The sequence below is a fragment of the Cynocephalus volans genome, chromosome 2, assembly GCF_027409185.1.
Source record: "Cynocephalus volans isolate mCynVol1 chromosome 2, mCynVol1.pri, whole genome shotgun sequence".
Classification (NCBI taxonomy): domain Eukaryota; kingdom Metazoa; phylum Chordata; class Mammalia; order Dermoptera; family Cynocephalidae; genus Cynocephalus; species Cynocephalus volans.
In genome coordinates, this window is record NC_084461.1 from 115678657 (window position 1) to 115700468 (window position 21812).

The following is a 21812-nucleotide window of genomic DNA, read 5'->3' on the forward strand; positions in this document are numbered from 1 at the left end:
GCTGTTTTCCAGTCAGCCTGGCGCTGCAGACTTTGCTACAAGACACGTACTGTCCAGACCCTGAGAAACCAAGGAAGACATCAGTAAAGCTGTGCTGAGTCCACCCTCCAGCAGGCAGAAGCATGAGGTAACAATGAGGACAGAACAGAAGCCAAGAGCCTTAGCAAGACCTCGGCACCTGGCTTCTTGCACATAGTCCCTGCAGCTCACATCTCCCCCTCCCGCTTTCCATCCCCCAACCCCCTCCTTAAAAGCCCTCAGTAAACCTGAGTCTTTGAGATGGCTTTAGTCTGGCCGTTCTCCTTCAGGTTTACCAGAGAGATGGGTCAGCCTAACATCTTTCCTCAGGTCACTGATATTCCTAAATAAAAGCTGACTTCCATTTTTACCAACATTTGACTTTTGAATCATTTGGGGTTTGTTTTGGTTTGAGGCAGGCAGCTGGACCTGGGTTTGGTTAGAAGATTTTGGCAAGCCTAAGCCGGGAGCTCAGTGCCCTGGGGTAAGAGATTTTGGCACATCAAGCCAGGGTATTTTGGGGCAAGCAGCTGGACTTGGGTCTGGTATCATAACCACAAGAAGACAAATCTGTGAAAAGTAGAGACATAATCTGTAATTTGCTAAAACTTGTGAAAATGAAAAAATATATACAAAATTGACAAGAAGGAAATTATATGCCCTCTGCTTAAAGTATACCATTAGCAGAAAAGTGATTGAAACTTTACCTTGTATTTGTTGTCTCCATCCAGAATGGGCCAGTAAGCAAGAATGGAAACCATTAAATGACTCAACTTAATTTGACTTTTTATATTTGCTTCCTTAACTTTTCCTTTTTATGATGTTTCCCATACGTTTCCTAGACTATAAGAGCTTGGTGGTGGTGGTGGTTCTTAATACCTTCTCCTAGATACATGCATCCTCTAGGTTCTTTCTGACCCCTACCCTCATTCTCTTAATGCCGATCATCGTAATAGTTTTCTATCTAGCCTGCCTTTGATGTCCAGAAGAAAACAAAATCTTTGTGTTTACCAGAAAAAAATTACTCCCTGAATGAGAAGATTCAAGGGCCCGCTGCCACCAAGAAAAAAAAAAAAATGTTTGATTTGGACCTTACAAGGAAGTGCTCAAAGAATGGTGACAGTATTGAAGAAAGCTGATTTTCCTCTCATTAGAAGGAAATAGTAGCAGAGAAGTAAAGACAATACTTTGTTCTAACCTCCAAATTTTCTCTTGTGTAAATCCAAGCTCCAAAGTTCATTAGAGTTCCTGCAACTTACTAAAACTCGTGTTCAGTAGCTTTAGACAGATATAAGTGTCACTGAGAGCCTGCCTGGGGGCCCAGAAAAAGATTCTAGGCACAGGCTGTTTTTTTCCTTTAAAGGAGCGTAATACTTCCTTCAAAATCTTGAGAGCCTCACCTGGTTAGACCTCTTTATTAATGACACTTTAAGCTATTTAAACATATTTATCCTTTGTATGTGTGTAGTATGCCTTTCAAATCTGTGAGCTGACTGAATCCTTTACCTCAGACCTTAGTTCTACGCCACACGCTTCCCAGGGAGGCTCCCACCCCTGCTGCTGTGCCCCTCCACACTGCTTTATCTACTGGGTGCAGCGTGCTTGCTCATGAAAGTCAGAAAACACTTAAGTTGCTGTTTCTGGTATCTTTAAACCAGTGTTTCACTTTTCAGAAATACCTCAAAGGAAGTAAAAATCACTCTACTTCTGGCAAGGCTACCCAGATTCAGAATTCCAAATGGGGTGGTTTTTAAGTTGAACCTCTTTCCAAATGCTATAGTATCTATTTTGTCCCATAAACATTTTTAATAAGTGATTGCATTGTCCCTCTGTAGATGGCAGCCACACCCTACATGCCTACAATGGACAAGGCCACAAGCTATCCAGGCCAGAAACAAACAGGTAGTCCTTTCTCCCTCCCTCTTTCCCGTCTAATATTCCTGAAGGAAACTAATGTGATCAGGTGGATGTTTTAGAAAAAAACACCCTGTTTAAGTCATGAGGGGTGAGAAGGTAAAGGACATGGAGGATTCTAGTGGTCCCAGCTGTGATCAATCAGAGCTTTACAGAAAGCGAGGAAAGTGCTCTTAAGAGGAATAAAGAGATGTTAAAAAAGAATGATCTGTCCATTCTTTGTTTTAAAATTTCATAGAAATTATTTTTACATTTATACTTTCTGTCTTCACAACTCTCAATGAAACGTTTATTCTGAAGACTCATGTATTTATCTTTGAGAAATTATATTATTTCTTTGATTATTCTTTCATCTCCTGAGGATTACCAGATTTCTCAGCAGCAACACTGTGGCCAGGAATGTAATGGAGCACTTTCCTCAAACTTCTGAGAGAAAATTGTTTTGAACTAGAATTCTGTCTACAGCTATACTCTCAATGAAGTGAAATGGTAAAATAAAAATGATCAGACTAGCAAGGAACAAAAAACTTTAGTTTTTACACACCCTTTCTGAAAACACTTGAGTATATTCCGCAAGAACAAGTTGAACAAGTCTAGTAATATAATTACAAGAAATCTCAGGGTTTCTAGGTCTGAAGCAGACACAGAAGGCATTCTGTCCAAATTAAAATAATGAAAGCTTTTAGGAAAATCGTTTACAAAAAGCATAATTAAATGGATACCATTTAACAGCAGGAAGATTCATGCACTCAAAATTTTTTTTTATTGAGCATTATGTGCTCAGGTACTGTTTAGGCATTGAGTATTCAGCAGTGAACAAAACAAATTCCTTTATGCTCCAGGAGCTTCTGATCTAGTGGTGGGGTGCAGAGAGACAGAAATTAAGCCTTATAATGGTAAGTGCTCTGCACACACAGCTGTGGATGTAGGAGGAGAGTTTCAGTTTAAAATATCACTGTGCTGATCAAATTACCTAATGGGGGTGGGGCAAGATGGCAGACTAGAGGTGCCCAGGGTGTGTTCCACAAAAAAGAACCAGAACAACTAACAGCTACATGTTGACAGGAGCAGCGGTGAGAGAGTAGGAATACAGCAGAAGACTGGTGGACCCCTGTGGAGCGTGAAAACCCAGGATGGTAACATAGGGAGGAGAGAAAGTCACATGGCATTAGCCACCACGTCTCCAACACCAGAAACAGCGCAGGAAGAATTTTCCCTTGTGGCTAAAAGGTAAGTAGAGGACCCACCATCCCCCATCCTAACCAAAAAGGTCCACAGATCTTTTGGCAGGACAAGCCCAGAGCCAAGTGTGGGAAGTGCCCTAGAAAACACACTGCATCGCTCTAGAACACTGGAACAAGCAGCGCACTCCCCACCTGCCACCCTCAGAACCCAAGCTGATGCAGGATTGCGACATCTTGAAACCTGAGCTGTTAAGGGAGTGTGACCTGCCCTGGGGCCAGTAGCTGATGCTTCCACAGCCTTAAGGTTCCGCTCAGCACATTCATGGGAGAGGCCATAATGCCCTGATCCTGGTGGCTCAAACCTGAGCTCACAGCAGCTGGACTCTAGTACTGCAGTCTGGGAAACCAGCCCTCGTCCTGCTGAACTGACATGCCCTGACGTCCCCAGCCAGAGAATAGAAAGGCAGACCCTCCTCAGGTGACCACACCCCATTCCTACTCCTACCCCAGCCCTGCCAGCTGACTGAGTTGTGTGCACCTGAGCCCCCAGCCCAGAGGGACAGCTCATGGGTCTCTACCATAACATATATTATACACGTTGGGCTGGTGGAATTAAATGGCATCTGCTCCTTCCTGAGAATTGGCCAGGTAGTTTGTTCTGAACAGTCCTACCTAGTGACCTTGCCAACAGGCCCATAAATAGTTGCATCTGCCCCTTCACTGCAGGCCTGCCTAGTGGCCCTGCCCAATTCCCAGAAGCTTCTAGATGGGTTACCTTGCTGAAGGCCTGCCTAGTGGCCCTGCCCACCCCCTAGAAGCATCTGGATGGGTCACACGCTGCAGGCTTGCCTAGTGGCCCCATCCACCACACAAGAAGTGGCTAGATGGGCCCCCTCACTGCAGCGCCATCTAGTGGCCTTTCCCCCTTCTGGAGAAGCAGTTCAGAAGCTCCTCCCTTGGAGCTTGAAATACAAGAAAGCATGACCTCTCAGTGGCCACCACTGCTGCCACCACCCAGGCCCAGAGCATTGCACTGCCACCACCCCTCTCCCTGCACAGTAGATTATCCCTCTCCTCACCAAAACCAAGCCTAGGCACTACCAGCTCCACTTCACCCAGATTTAGGTGTTCCTGTATTATACCAGGCATGCAGGAGGAAAGAAGGAGAGACAAAGGCTCAAACTACCAAGACTGAACCAAGAAGAAATAGAAAACCTGAACAGACCAATAATGAGCGATGAGATTGAAGCAGTAATCGGCAGTCTCCCAACAAAGAAAGGCTCAGGACCAGATGGCTTCACTGCTGAATTCTACCAAACATTTAAAGAGGAATTAATACCAATTCTTTTCAAAGTATTCCAAAAACTTAAAACAGAGGCCATTTCCCCAAACTCATTCTGAGGCCAGCATCACCTTGATACCCAAATCAGACAGACACAACCAAAAAAAACTGCAAGCCAGTATCCTTAATGAACACAGACACAAACATCCTCAACAAAACATTTGCAAACAATACAGCAGCACATCAAAAAGATCATACATCACGATCAAGTGGGATTCATCCCAGCGATGCAAGCATGCTTCAGCATATGCAAGTTAATAAATGTGAAACACCACCACAACAAAATCAAGGACAAAAAATCATATGATTATCTCAACAGAAAAAACATTTGACAAAATTCAACATCCCTTCATAATAAAGACACTCAACAAATTAGGTACAGAAAGAAAGAATCTCAACACAGTAAAAGCAATATAGGACAAACCCATTCCCAACAGCAACCTGTTAAGAACAGGAGCAAGACAAAGATGCCCACTCTCACCACTCCTATTTAACATAGTACTGGAGGTATTAGAGCAATCAGGCAAGAGAAAGAAAAAAAAGAGCATCCGAATTGGAAAAGACAAAGTCAATTATTTAGAATAAGGAGGTAACCTTCAGAAGAATTCAAAACACAAATAGTTATAAGTGATTTCTTTAGAAAGTGAGAATCAGGCCTGCGAAGTAGGCCTGAAGGAGACTTGTATTTTTCATTTCATGCCATTTTATACTATTGTATTTCATTCTCTTTATTCTACTAATTTCATAATAGGAAAAAAAAATTACAATTTAAACAAGAAAGATAAGAGGGTGGTGTCAGCAAGATGGCAGATTAGGAAGCTCCAGGCCGTTGTTCCCCCATGGAAATACTGAATAAACAACAACATTTGGACAAAAATGGCTTTGTGAAAACTCTGGAAATCAGTTAAGAAGATGCAGCAACCAAGCGAATGCCTGAACAAGAAAAAACTGCTCCACTGCTTTTCTGGTGCAGTGTGGTGATGTTGAAAGGAAATTGCCCAATTCCCAGTTTCTCCCTTTGGACTGAAGGTAAAAAGTAGAACTTGCTTGTAACTTTCTGGCTTACCTGGGGACTGCTTGAGGGATTAGCTTCTGTCTTGCCTGACTCACAGAACTGATGGGACAGTGTCATACTTTGGATGCAATGTTGGAGGCTGCACAGTGGAGGTGAGTGCTGTGGTGGACTTGAGCAGCAGGTATCTTGCAGTGAGTGCATGGGGCAATAGATTATAGGCTGAGGAATACAAGCGAAACCCCTAAGTACAATACAATAAAATACAAGTAATACGGGTAAAAAACACACACAGTCCCAGGGAAGACATATCCTCAGAAAAGGTTTGAGCCTTAAGGTAGGGTGATTAGTGAAGGTCTTCCTAAAGCAGCACAAAACCAGTTAGTAAAATCTGGGTGAGGTAGCTGTTTTTTTCAAATGCCCAAATCTCAACAGAAGATCAAAAGGCATACAAAGAAAGAAGAAAGCAAGGCCCACTGCAACAAAATAAATCTCCAGAAATTGACACTAAAGAAATTGACTCTGACTTACTTGATAAGGAATTTAAACTACTATCTTAAATATGCTCAGTGAACTAAAATAGAACACAAACAAAATCAGGAAAATGATGTATGAACAAAATGAGAAGATATATAAGTGGCCAGTAAGCATATGTAAAAAGATGGTCACATCACTAATGATTAGGAGAATGCAAATCAAAACCACAACGCAACACCACTGCACACCCACCAGGATGCTCATTACACAGAACAGAACAGAAAACGACACGCGTTGTTGAGATGTGGAGAAAATGGAACCCTGTGCACTGTTGGTGGTAATGTAAAAGGATGCAGTTGCCAGAAAAACAATATGAAGTTTCCTCAAAAAATTAAAAATAGTAATACCATATAATCCAGCAATCTCACTTCTGGGTATATCCAAAAGAATTGAGAGCAGGGTCTCGAAAAGATTCGGGGATCTCATATTCGTACACCTTTGTTCATAGTATTATTCACAACAATCAAGAGGTGGAAGCAACCCAAGTGTCCATTGATGGATGAATAAGTAAATAAAATATGTACTTAAAATGGAATATTATTCAGCCTTAAAAAGGAAGGAAATTCTGACACATGCTACAACGTGGATGAGCCTTGTGGACAGATATGCCGAGAGCAGTAAGCCAGTTACAAAAAGACAAACATGATTCTGCTTAGGTATCTAGAGTAGTCAGATTCATAGACATGAAGAATGGTGGTTGATGGGAGACCAGGAAATGAGAAACGAGAGGAGAGATCATGGGTACAGAGTTTTAGTTTTGCAAGATGAAAATCTTGTTCTCGATATTGTACAACAATGTGAATGTACTTACCACTACTGAACACTTTAAAATGGTTAAGATGGTAAATTTTATATTATGTATATTTTACCATAATCTTTAAAAATGCCATACAAAGAGAAAAACCCAAGAAAGACTAATACACAAAATATATGTGGTGGGCTGTGGCCAGAGAGGGAGGGGAAAACCAATGGGCAGCAATGAATGTTTTCACCTCCCATGACAGTAGAAGCATGTTTTGGGGCAGTTGGACACATCTAATAAACCCAAACTCCAAATGATCTCTCCTCTTATTTCTCATTCATAAAATCCCCTGGGGCACTAAGAGATCAAGTTGCTAGTCAGCACTGAGATTGCACCAAGCACAAAGTTGATCGAGAAACTTGAACTTGTGCTTGAACTCTGACTAGTCAAATTCATTTCACTCACATCCTGGAGTTTCATCACACTTAGGAGCTAACAAGATTTAAAAGTGGTTATTTTTAAATCATTACCAAGGTTAGACATTTAAATTCTATTTGAGCTCCTGGCTTCCTTCGAGGGTAGAGTGACAGATGAGATGGGGCCAAAGAGCTCCTTCTGTTACAGGAAGTGCAGGGAGGGGACAGGTATTGGGTCATGGTGTGAGAACTGCTGGGGTCATGTGTCCAGAAGAGCAGGAGTTCCTGAACCCTGTCTGGACTCACTCAGCACTTGGAGCAGAACTCTGAAACTGCTTTCTGGCTTTTGACCTCCCCAAAGCCGGGTTGCCTGTTGTGGCCTGGACCTCAGGGTAGGTACCGCTGCTAAGTTGCTACTGGCATTCCAGTTAACTGCCTATTTTCTTTTTAGTACTTTTTATTTTCAAATAAAAAAATTTTTGAATTCATCATCCTGAACCCTGTCCTGCCTAAAACCACTATTTGGTTTAAAGAGTACTGTGTCCTCCTAGGTCTCCAGGGCATGAAATGCAGCGTTGGGTCTGGGCTTCTGATGAGCAAAAGATCTGAAGCTTCAGTGCCAGGTGACAGGGAGAATCCCGTAAATCTAGGAGTGGCTTAGAATCGTCCTCTCTCTCCTGCCCTGTTTTTTTTTCTTCTCGCTTATGTAAAATGTTGTCCCCTCTGAGACAATAGAAATAAGCACTGGCAAGCAGCTGACCGCTGCAGATGTAACCCCAGTTCTGCATTCTGTCCTACAAGCTTTCCTGCCTTTCCTCACCTTATAACAACTTCCCAAATCCCTTTCTCTGGGCAACTATTCTTTCCCCAATCTGTGGGGTTTTGGTGGGACTGTAAGTCACAGTAACCAGTCCCTACACACACATGCACGCGCGCACGTCATGACAGCAGGTGGGCCAGTGTGAGGCCTTCCCTGGAATACCCAATTTGTAGGTCGAGATCAGTTCCTGCAAGACCCCAGGACATTCCTCATAATGACAGCCCACCACTGGAAGAAAACCTACTCATGATAGCGAAGGACGAAGCCAACACAGAGCAGAAATGATGGAGAGAGAGTTGGAAGGAGAGCTCAAGAGCCCTGGAGCGGTTTGATCTCGACTCCTGGACTAGTTATTAACTCACTGTGAGCAAGCTATTTATCTCTAACCAGCTCCTCCATCATCTATGAAATCGGGGGAGTAAAAACTCTTTAATAGGATGGTTACGAGAATGAGACCGCAGAGCAAAGCCCACCTTATTCACCCCTCCTGTATCCCACCCCTCAGTTACCCCAGCAGGCACTTCCACTGAGCTCCCCTCTTCTCTCCCCTCTTAGGCTGGAGCTGTAAAGTACTTTTGGCAATGTGGAACTAATAAAAGTCTAAACTTATACCGGAAGTTCCACCTTCTGTGTTTATTTCTTAAAGAAGGAAAATAGAGGTCATAACTATATTCGCATTTTTACCACCTATTTTACCAGAAGCCTGTGCTGTTGACTTTCTTTCACTAGTCCTTGTAAGTCTTCCATTATGAAACACAAAGGGTCTGAGCAACTTGCCCAAGAGCAGCCTTGGGCTAGACTGAAGAGCCCGCCTGCTCCCTGATTATAAATGTAAGAGCTGACTGTGAGAGTCAGAAGGACGAACTCTGAGTCCACAAACTGCCAAGCATAAAGAGGACGGTGCCAACATCAGGAAAGAAACAGAACTGCCCTGCATTCTAAAATCCAAGTCAAAGAGATCAATAAGAGAAAGTTTGTCTATGGAATCCCCATAAAAGCCAGCTGCCAAAAATTTTAAAAAATAAACTTTTAAAAAGGGGAAAAAACACTAAATAAACAGAGGTGTGTTTAATCCTAGAACACACTGGGTTTGCCTCTCACTGCCTTTCTGGCTGGGCTGCACTGGGTTTTCCCTTTCCTTAGTGCCTGGCATGCTGGGAAAGCCCCTTGTCTGTCACATGGTGTCTTTCACATGGGATGCTATCACAGTCAAGATCTGTGTCTGAGGCTTCAACTGCAAACATCTAATGGCTTTTCTATAGCCATTCACGATTCATTTATCCACTTAAGTCCCTGCTATGTGCCAGGCACAGCGAGGATGCTGTGTTAGGCAGCATCTTAGCACACTCCAGCAAACAAAGACCCCGTGTGTCATGGTTTTAGAGCCTGTGTGGAATTCCTACTGCCTGAGGAATAAACACAGCTCAGTCCTGAGGTATTGGGCAGCTGCTAAACCTAAGCTTCTAACATGCCCTCTTTTGGGGTTTCTCATGCTTGCTATGGTCAAGCTCGTGTGTACCCACTTTTTAACAAGATCTCACTTCTCAAGGCATTAATTTCTGCTGGCAGAGAGTGTCTGGCATAGGTGGTCTTGATTGGAGTTTGTCCCAAGTGTGTATGTAGGTAGGAAAAGAGAAAAGGACATAGATGATTGAGTCTGATTTTCATTTTTCAGCTGCATGTGCAAATCTACGATGAGACAACTCTTTATGTCCACTGGATTAGACTGTGAGTGTCACACTTTCCTTAATGTTTTCCTTCTCTTTATTTTCCCACCCCGCTGTTGCCTTTGAACGACTTCAACCTGAACTGAGAATGGTTTCTTCTTTGGTTTGAAGCTTCTAGAATGTGTTACCTGGGCCAAAGCTTGCAAGCCTTGGGCCTGATCTTTCTCCAGAGATTTGTGGATAGATTGATGGAGAAGAAAGAAAATGACTCATGCAGGAATGTATGTGGGATAAAATGCTTATATATGAATAGGTTACAATGATTAAAAAAATAAACTAAAAGATACAGAAGTCAATTATCCTGCATCATTTTGAACCAAAGCACAACACTAACATGAATTTTACAGATATCCAAAGCTTTTTTGAGCACCAGGATATATTTTTTAAGTGTAGTAAAATATATACAATGTAAAATTTACCATCTTAACCATTTTAAAGTGTACAGTTCAATACTTTTAAGAATATTCACGTTGTTGTACAACCAATACCCAGAACATTTTCATTTTGTAAACTTGAAACTCCTCACCCATTAAACAACTCCCCATCCCTCTTTACACAACCCCACCTCTGGCAACCATCCTTCTGCTATTCTACTTTGTATCTATGAATGACTACTCTAAATACCTCATAAATCCATACATGAGTGTACTTCAAAAAATTCAAGAAGAATAGAATTAAAAGATATGAATCTTTCCATGAACTTTTTGAAGTACCCTCATATATATGTGCAATCACAGAATGTGTGTGTTTTGCGACAGGCTTATTTCACTTGGCATGTCTGTTCTCAGTGTTCATCTATGTTGTAACATATCAGAATTTCCTTCCTTTTCAAGGCTAATATTTCACTGCATACATCCCATATTTTATCCACTCAGCCACTGATAGACACTTGGGTTGCTTCCACCTTGGCTCTTGTGAATAATACTGCTAAAAACAAGTGTATACAAATATCTCTTTGAAACCCTGTTCTCAATTCTTTTGGATATATACCCAGAAGTGGAATTGCTGGTTTGTATAGTTTCTATGTTTAATTTTTTGAGGAAACTCCATATTTTCCTAGCAGCTGCACCATTTTACATTCTCACCAATAGTGCACAAGGGTTCCAACTTCTCCACACCCTTCCCAGCACTTTTGTATTTTTGATAGTAACTATCCTAATTGGTGGGAGGTGGTATCTTGTGGTTTTGATTTGCAGTTCCCTAATGATTAGTGATATTGAGCATCTTTTCACGTGCCTTTTGGCCATTTTAAGTCCTTTGCCCATTTTTAATTGGGCGTTTTTCTGTTGTTGGCAAAGAGATTTTTAATAATTTTAAAGAAATCTTGAAATATTGTATATTTCTAATATTACATCATATAAAATATATTTCAAGTACACAAATATAAAATATACGTTCTGTTCTAGTCAGAACGGAATGGACTTCATCTGAACCCCTCTTGATATCAATATTGTCATTACAAACCAATGAGGAAACTGAAATTTAGAACGGATGAGTGCCTTGTCTGATAAATACCTTGGGATCCCTGAAGGGTAGTCTGTTAGTCTGTCTTTGCAGAATGCTTTGTGAGGTTGTCTTCTTTGCCTTTTATAGTTTTCTGGTTGCTTCCCTCTCAGGTTGTCTTAATCAAATTCTTGTTGCTATCAATATTTTTCCTTGTAGTTTTCCACTGACCACTTTGGATGAGAAATTGGGTGCATTCAGGGTGGCTACAGACTCCCCTACTCACCATTTAAAATTTTGACTTCTAGTGTGCTTTGGCTTAGGAAACAAGGAAGCTCTGAGGAGTAGATTATGAGTCTCATAAACAAGTTAAAAGCATAACATGCATTTTATTTTCTACATGGAATCTATTTTAATTTTTGGAGCGTCTTGATTATATTTCGAATAGTTGAGGTTGTCAGATAAATAAGCACTAGATAAAGAAGGTGTTGGTCGGCCAAGACTATACTGGGGAAAGAAATGAAATTCTAGAAAAGGAGATGAGATGGAGAATTAAGGTAGAAAACTATAGAGGTGTGACAAGAGAAAGGACAGGGAAAGAGAAAAGAGGAAAAAGCTTGTAACTACTAAGGCGGTGATAATATAGCTTACATTATTAACAGCATTCTATTTACTGGGCATTGCCAAAGGATTATTCATGTACTAACTCATTTTGTCCTCATAACCAACACTATGAGATAGGTTATAGTTCTTTATCCTGTTTTGAGGATGAGAAAACTAAGGCACAAGGAATATACACAACTTCCCCAAGGTCACGGGTAGTAACTGGAATATTAGTTATTTGTTACTCCATAATAAATGACCACAAACTTAGCTTAAAATGACACACATTTATTATCTCCCAATATCACTGGGTCAAGATTCTGGGCCTAGCTTAGTTGGGTCTTCTGTTTAGGGTCTCACAACACTAGAGCCAAGGCATCAGCTGGGCTGTGCTTTAACTAAACTAGGGAAGAAGTCGCTTTCCAAGCTCACTCAAGTTGTTGGCAGAATTCATTTCCTTGTGGCTGGAGAAGTAAGGGCTCCAGCTTTTTGTAGACTGTTGGCTGGAGGCCTCTCAGCGCCTAGAGGCCATCTGTAGTTCCTTGCCCCACGGGTTTCCTCAACATGTTCACTCCATCAAGCCAAGGAGTTTCTAGAGCTGGTCTGCTAGCAAGATGGAGTCTTATATAATGTACCATAATCAAGGGGGTAATACAAGGGCATGACCACCAGCTCACAATGTGTAGTGAATTGTATTTTTCAAAAATGGTCACAGCAATATTTGCCATCCCACAAGCTCTTCTGGAACCTTGCCACTTCTCATCAAGTCAGTCTATTTCCCTGGCTTCTCTGCTGCTGAACCTGAGTGAGACATTGTGACTGCTGGAATGAATGTAATGTGGTAGAGTGATCTACATGACTCCAGTGGCTAGGTGATAGAGAGTGATACAGCTTGCCTGGCTGTCTTTCCTGGGATTCTTGTTCTTAAAACCCAACTTTCCTGATCTAATGATGGCAAAACAGCCCATATGGAGAGACCACAGAGAGGTCCATGTGGTCAGAAACTGAGGCCTCAAACAGCCAGCATTACCTTCCAGGCAATGAGCCTTCAGACAATTCCTGTCATCAGCCTGAGTCTTTCAGCTAAGGCCTTAGCCACTGTGTAGCAGACAAGCCAGACTTACTAAGCCCTGTGCAAATTCCTAACACACAAACAAGCGTAATAAATGGTTGCCTCATGCCACTAAATTTTGGGTTGATTTGTTACACAGCCATAGTAACTGGAACATCACATTAACAGAATAAAGGAGGAAAAACCCCACAGTTATCTCAAAAGATGCAGAAAAGCATTTGATAAATTTTAACATTTATTCATGATTTAAAAGTTTTAGCAAACTAAAAGGGAACTTTTCAACCTGACAAAGAGTTTATAAATAAAACATACAGCAAATATTGTATTTGATAATGAAATGCTGACAGTCATCCTTATCACCACTTTTATTCAGTATTATACAGAAGGTTCTGGGCAATTAAAAAGTTAAAAGGCATAAGTTCTAGAAACGAAGACATAGAACTGTCTTTCGTTACAGATCATATGTGTGTATAAGAAATCTCAAATAATTATTGATTATTAGAATTAAGTGAGCTAAGTAAGACTGTGGGATGCTAGATCAACATTAAAAATACCGATTTTAGGGCCAGGGCCCATGGCTCACTCGGGAGAGCATGGTGCTGACAACACCCAGTCAAGGGTTAAGATCCCCTTACGGGTCATCTTTTTTAAAAAAAGAAAAAAATATATCAATTTTACTTCCATTTGCCAAAAATAATTAAAAACTGAAAATTTAAAAGCTACTATTTTTGATAGCATCAAATTTATCAAACACTTGAAAATATATTTTACATGAAAAATATGAAACCAAAACAATAAAAGAGAGCAATAGAAATTCTAAATAAATGGAGAAATATACTAGGTTCACAGATCAGATGACTAAATTTTATGAAGATGTTAATTTCCTTCAAATTGGTACGTAAATTCAAGAAAATCCCAATCTAAATTGCAATGTTTGTGTGTGTACATGTTGGTGTGCATTTGCGTGTGTGTATTGATAAACTGGTTCTAAAATTTATTTGTAAGTGCAATGATATAGTTAAGACAGTCTTGAAGACGAATAACAGGGTCAAAGAACTTTATCAGATATCAATATGTATTATAATACTAGAATAATTAAGACAGTGCGGTATTGGAGAATGGAAAAATAAATAGGCTGGGGAAAATAGAATACAGACCTCAGAAATAAACTCAAATATATACGAGGATACTTCAAAAAGTTTGTGGAAAAATAGGAATAAAAGATACTACAAATCTTTCCATAAACTTTTTGAAGTACTAGTGTGTGGGTGTGTGCAGGAACAATCTGTAGTTAGAGGAATAAAACCTGACTCCTTCCTCATACTATGTGCAAAAATCTATTCCAGATGAATTTTAGAACTAAATTTAAAAGGCAAAAATTTGAAGTATTTAAAAGGCAACACAATATGTTCATGAGCTTGGAGTAGGGAAAGACTCTTAAACAGAACACAAAACGGCACTAATCATAAAAGAAAAGAATAAAAAATTTCTCTAGTTTAAAATTAAGAACTACTTTTCATCAAGAAACACCAGTAAGGGTATGACAAAGCAAGCCAGAGTGGGAGAAGATATTAACCACAGGTATAACTGACAAAGGAGTTATATCCAGAATATATAAAGAACACCTCTGAATCAATTAGAAAAAAATAGACTTAAAAAGGCATTTCATAAAAGAGGAAATCAAATGGTCCATACAAATATGAAAAGAAGCTCGATTCCACTAACAATCAGGGAAATGCAAACTAAAACCATACGACAAATTCCCCACCCACCAAAATGGCCAAAGTTAAAAAGACTGAAAATACCAACTGGTCAGAACAGGTGAGCAGTTGCCAGGTGGTCTTTGGGATATGCACCTGTTCAGTATATATTGTTAGAATTTTGATTTGTTCTTACACATATTGCCTGCTTTTCATTCCTGTTCAGAGTTGGATCATTTGTATTTCCTGACAGATTTCCCTTGGGATCCTGGAAAAGACCAACACTCATTATTAAGTATTCCAAATCCTACACCCAAATTTCCAAGCACCTTATTAGGAATTAATTGCAGCCATACTGTCCATTCACTATTGTCCAAAAATTATCCAATTCGAATTTGTCTACAATTCTATGACATTTTCTGATTTAGAAATGCTTCAATTTCATTATCTCTGTGAATGAAGTTTCTCCCCAAATACTTCACTGTGGGCTGCAGACATACCTGAAGTGATGGCTAAGAAATTACCTTATTCTGAACCTCTAAAACAAATACCCCGAGAAAAGTCACATTGTAGTGTGGCGCCAGCTCCAGTTTGTGTATTTTTTTTTTTTAACCACATTTCCCCTTTTTAGCCCATGTCCTTGTTTCTTCCAAAGGAGAAAGTTTTCTGCCCATGATCCTGCCACTATACCCCACACAGACAGCAGCACAATTAACACTTCCCCATCATCAACTCCAAACCTACACAGAATTTTTCATGAGATTAAGCACTTTTCCACATGTTAATCGGACAACTTCTATTTTATGAAGTGTTTCCTTAAGTCTTTCACCCATTTTTCTATTTTGTGTTCTTTTCCTTTTGGTATAGAGAACTTTATATATTCTGGATACCTGTCCTTTGAAGGTTATATGAATTAATATATTTTCCAACTCTTTGGCCTGTCTTTTTGTTCTTCTAAATGGTATTTTATGGTGAATATATTTTAAATTTTAGTCATTTCCATTAGAGTTCGTGTTTTCTTGTGTCTTATGTAAGAAATCCCTACCATTCTTGAGATTTTGTTATGTAAGTTTAGTATTATTTCTTCTGTAAGTGTTCAGTAGAACTTACCAGTAAAGCCATGCAGTCCTGGAGTTTTCTTAGTAGAGAGGCTTTTAAATCACAGAAATGATTTCTTTAATAGTTATAAGACTACTAAATTTTCCTTCTTGTTATGGCTTTTGTAAGCTGTTTTTTCCTATAAATTTATTTCATCTACATTTTAGTTATTCAAAGTGTCTTATTATGTCCTTAATGACTATAATCATAATTCTTTTCCATTCCTGACATTGCTTAGTTCTGCCGTTTTTCTTTTTCCTTGATCATTTTCACCAAACGTTTATCAAATTTATTAGTCTTTTCTGAACAGAACTGTGGTGACTAGAAGTGGGAAAGGGGGCGGGGGATTAGGGAGAAATTGGTTAATGGACACAAGGAACGATTATGTTTTTTAATGAACGTGCTAATTATCCTGATTTGATCATCACACATTGCACACAGGTATACCCCACAAATATGTATAATCAATTATGTTTCAATAAAAAAATTTTAAAAACACAAAGGACCAACAATTGCTTTAATCCTTTTTTTTTCTTTTTTTTGCATTTTATGTATTTCATTATTTTCTGTTTCCTTTTTATTATTTCATTAGTTTGGGTTTAATTTGCTGTTGTTATTCTAGTTTCTTGGGAAGAATTCTTAGCTAATTAAATTTTAGCCTTTCTTCTTTTCTAAAATATGAGGGTACTCCAATGAGTTCATGGAAAGATTTGTATTATCTTTTATTTTCCCATGAGCTTTATGAAGTACCCTCATATGCATTTAAGGCTATAAATTCCCCTTTAAATAGTTTATATAATATCAAAAGGATTTGATATTTATATTTTCATTTTCATTCAGTTCAAAATAATTTCTACTTTCCACTGGGTTATTTAGAGTTACATTTCTTCCAAATTTCATAATTTTTGTTAGTTTTTGTTATTTTGTTCTGCTGCAGTCAGAGCCTTCTCTACATGATTTAAACCCTCTGAAATTTGTTGATAGTTTCTTTATAGCTTAATGTATAGGCAACTTTGATAAATGCTCCATAACCACCTGGAAATGTATATTTTGCAACTGTTGGTACACTGTTCTGTTTAGGTTCATTAGATTAAGTCTGTTGTGTTGTTCCAATCTCCTATATCCTTACTAGTTGTGTGTGTGTGTGGTGTGTGTGTGTGGTGTGTGTGTGTGTGTGGTGTGTGTGTGGTGTGTGTGTGCGTGGTGTGTGTGTGCGCGCGTGTGGTGTGTGTGTGGGTGGTGTGTGTGTGTGGTGTGTGTGGTGTGTGTGTGTGGTGTGTGTGTGCGCGCGTGTGGTGTGTGTGTGGTGTGTGTGTGTGTGGTGTGTGTGTGTGTGTAGTGTGTGCGCGCGCGTGTGGTGTGTGTGTGTGTGCGCGTGTGTGGTGTGTGTGTGTGGTGTGTGTGTGGTGTGTGTGTGGTGTGTGTGCGTGGTGTGTGTGCGCACGTGTGGTGTGTGTGGTGTGTGTGTGGTGTGTGTGGTGTGTGTGTGTGGTGTGTGTGTGCGCGCGTGTGGTGTGTGTGTGCGTGTGTGGTGTGTGGTGTGTGTGTGTGTGGTGTGTGTGTGTGGTGTGGTGTGTGTGTGTGTGTGGTGTGTGTGTGTGTGGTGTGTGTGTGGTGTGTGTGTGTGGTGTGTGTGTGCGTGTGCTGTGTGTGGTGTGGTGTGTGTGCGCGTGCGTGTGTGCGCGTGCGTGTGGTGTGTGCGTGCGTGTGTGGTGTGTGTGTGTGTGGTGTGTGTGTGTGGTGTGGTTTGTGTGTGGTGTGGTGTGTGTGCGCGTGCGTGTGTGTGCGCGTGCGTGTGGTGTGTGCGTGCGTGTGTGTGCGTGAGTGCGTGTGTGTGGTGTGGTGTGGTGTGTGGGGGGGGGGGTGTGCGTGTGGTGTGGTGTGTGTGTGTGTGCGTGCGTGCGTGTGTGTATGTACACTTTTATCCTTGGCTGAGATAGCTGCGAAAGTGGACAAGTAGCATCAAAGGACTTAATTGCTGAGAGCATAAGAAACAAAAAAGGAGAAACTCAGGCTAGAGCGCAGCAGTTTTCCAGAGTTGAGGAGACAGAAGTGGGAGGTCCAGGAAGGCCAGCGTGGCTAGAGTTCAATCTTTCATAAACTCTTCCAGAGAACAAACAAAAAGGGAACAATTTCCAGCTCCTTCCACAAGGGCAGTTTAACATTTAATAGCAAAAACTGACAAAGGTATTAAAGAAAGAGGAATTACAGACTCTCTATTGAACACAGATGAAAAAATATTGCAAAATAAATCTAGGTATATAAAAACAGTAACATAAATGACCAAGTGGGGTTTATTCTAGTAAAGCAGAGGGTGAGGTGGGGGAACAGAGGTGGATGCAGAAGGGGTTAACATCACAAAATCAATTAATTCACCACATTAATGGATAAGAGAAAAATGATTTGATCATCTCAATAGATTCAAGAAAAGTATTTGACAAAATTCAACACCACGAATCCTCCTAGCAAAGTAAATAAAACGGAACTTCCTTAAACACATAAATACCACAAAAGGGGCCGACCCCGTGGCGTACTCGGGAGAGTGAGGCGCTGGGAGTGCAGCGACGCTCCAGCCGCGGCTTCGGATCCTATATAGGAATGGCCGGTGCACTCACTGGCTGAATACCGGTCACGAAAAAGACAAAAAAATAAAAAATAAAATAAATAAATAAATACCACAAAAACCCTACAGCATTCGGCATGCTCGGTGACATCTGAAAGCTTTGCACGAGAGATCAGAAGCAAAGAACTTCCACTTTGACCATTTCTATTCAACATTGTACTGGACATTTTGACCAGTGCAATAAAAAATAAAATACAAAATGACTGGAAATAAATAAAAGTGATGAGTGCAGAAAAATAATAAAAGTGAATATGCAGAAAAATCCACAAATTGTTAGAATTAATAAGTGAATTGAACAAGGTTGCCAGATACAAGGTCATTATAAAAATCAACTGTATTTCAATATTTCAGCAACAAATAGAAAACAACAGACTTAGACAGATCACAAGAGAGTGTATCCAAGTGGCCAGTATTTGAAAAGATGCTTATTTAGCATTATTAATCATTATGGAAATTAAAATTAAACCCACAATAAGATACCAGTACATACCAGACTCTCTGAAACAAGAAAAATAAAAGGCTGACTAGGCTGCTGTAGAGGTAGCCTCTGAGATAGCCAGGTCCTTTCCCATCCAAGTACCAACCGGGCCTGACCCTGCTTAGCTTCAGAGATCAGAGGAGACTGGGTGTATTCAGGGTGGTATGGCCATAGACCCAGGTCCTCTCTTAGCTTTGTTTATCAAACACTTCTTGGGGATGGGGACAGTTAGAGGGTTCCTGAGGTATGCTTATAGAACACCACATCCCTTAACTGGAGGGACTTGGAACATCAACCTCCTAGTGGAGGTTAAAAATTCCTATTGCCTAGTGATACTGCAGCTGTTTTAACATCATGGTATAATTACTATATTTTAAAATAAATTTAGTGTAGCCTAAGGGTGCAGTATTTATAAAGTCTAGAGTAGCACACAGTAATGCCCTAGACCTTCGCATTCACTCATACTTACTGACTTAGCCAGAGCAACTTCCAGTCCTGCAAGCTTCATTCATGGTAAGTGCCCTATATAGGTATACCATTTTTTATCTTTTATACCTTATTTCTACTGTACCTTTTTTATGTTCAGACACACAAATACTTACCATCAGGTTACAACTGTATAGTATTCAGTACAGAAACACGCTGTACAGGTTTGTAGCCTAGGAGCAATGTGCTCTATCATATAGCCTAGGTGTATAGTAGGCTATACCTTCCAGGTTTGTGTAAGTACATAGCATCTCCTAGTAACACATTTCTCAGAATGTATCCCTGCTGTTAAGCGACACATGACTTTGTAATAACTTGTATTCATTTCCTGAGCTGCTCTAGCAAATTACCACAAATTGGGTGGCTTAAAACAACAGAAATTTATTATTTCACAATTCTGGAGGCCAGAAGTCCAAAATCAAGGTGTTGACATGGCAGCACTTCCTCAGGAGGTTATAAGTGAGAATTCCTTTTTTGTCTCTTCCAGCTCTTGGTAGCTGATGGCATTACTTGACTTGTGGCTACATTTCTCTCAGCTCTGTCTTCCCATTGCCTTCTCTGTTATCTCCCTTTGCCTCTTTCTTATAAGTATTTGTGATGGCATTCAGGCCCCTTCCAGATAATCCAAAGTAATCTCTTTATCTCAAAATGCTTAATTTAATTACATTTGCAAAGACCCTTTTCCCTAAATAAAGCAACATTTACAATTCCAGGCATTAGAGTTTGATATTTTTAGATGTCATTATCTAACCTACTACACTTGTGTTTAATATTCTAAATAAAAGAATGGACTAGTGAGACTGTGGAAAGGTAGTCAGGGGAAGGAATGGCCTGAGAAAATCTGGTCTGTGTTGGGAGGAGCTGAACTGGGAGAAGGTAGAAGACTTAGGTATCACAGGGGTAGCATTCTCTGGGTACAGAGGAAAGACTGAAAGGAGATTTTACAAAGGGGTGCTAAAGCAGAATGTCCCCCTTGTCAGGTTCCTGGGATCTGATCCCACAAAATAAGTGGCTGCATTTACATATGCGGCCCAGAGGAGTGGGTTTAAAGGCATGCTGTGGGAGACCCAGCTAGCTGCCCATTCGATATTCATTCTTTCCTTTTTCACTGAAGAGAATCCCAGTTTTGTTTTGGGCATCAATTACTCAGCTAAAAACATCATTTCCCAGGTTCCCTAGCAGCTGACTGGACATACAACACAGTTCTGACTAATTGGAGCTTCTCGAAAAGCCATTGTTTTGCTAACCAAAAGGGATACACATTTGCACCTTTTCCCCTAAGCCCTTCCTTCTCCTTCCTTCCTGAAATACTGAGGTGATGCCCTGAGGTGTAAATGTCCCCCCTCACCCTACCAAGTATTGTGGAGTTGCTATATCAGCCCTAGATATTTTGTGGATTTTTCTGTTCTAAGAGAAAAACAAAGCCACTTTCAATCAAGCATGATTTTCTCAACCTAATCAACAACTAGGTGTTTCACAGATTCTATATGGTCAACAATCATTAGACCACTCCAAGTTCTCTGGAGACTTAAAAAAATAATAAGGCTTTCATACCAACATGGGTCCCACATGTTCTATACATTATGATAAAGTGCAGAGAAGGTTAATGTATATTTTTTTATTGATTCCACCAATGTATTAGTAGATATGATAATAAATGGTACTTTTACATTATTTTAACCAAAAATATAACAAATATTTACACTCAGTAAAAATACAAAAAGCATAGAGAGGCACTGTCTTTCTAAAAGACATATGTTTAAGAGGTATCAAAAAATAGGAGACAAACATTGCTTGTTACAGGATACCTTACAATCAATGCAGTGATTTGATTATTACAACTGCAGTTTTTTGTCTTCTGCTGATAAGCTTACATGTTTCAATTTTAAAAGATCAAGTTCAACTGCAATCTGTGTACCAAAAATAAAGAAGCCTTAGAAAGCACAACAAAAGCTAAAGATAAATTAGGGTACAAGTTTAAATTTGAAAATGTACTGTGACACTTTTCTGAAGATTTACCCCTTTTTTTCTAGCCTTTAAGGAAATGCTAAAGGGATACATACAATGTAGCTGTACTTAACATTACATTTTTTAGAAGCTTAAAATTATACCAGAATAACAATTATTGTTTTAATGATACAAGGAAACTTGTCCTCCCCCCTTTTTGTAGGGAAAAGAACACTATAAAAATCAGGTTTGTTCTTAGCAATCCCCATGTTTCCAGCCCGGAGAGATGCATAAGGAGATTATGCAGATGACGATGACAATGACGTGACTCACCCCTCATCTCATGAAAACCCACTGAAGGCTGCTTCTTGCCAAAGATCACACTGAAAGTCATCATCTGGAGGAAACGAGAACCTATTGATTACAATAAACTTTTATGGAAGCATGTACTGAATTTACTAATTCTCCAAATCTTTCTCTTTTATGAAGAGATTTTGTTGAAACTTACTATTTGGCTCAAGTGTGCACTGATGGTTTACTAACTCAGTAGTCTTGGCAGATTTAGAGTTGTGGTAAGAAGAGAGGGTACTAGTCTCTTCACTAAAAAGTTATAAATTTATAAAATGAAAACAAAAATAAGCGGAAATCTA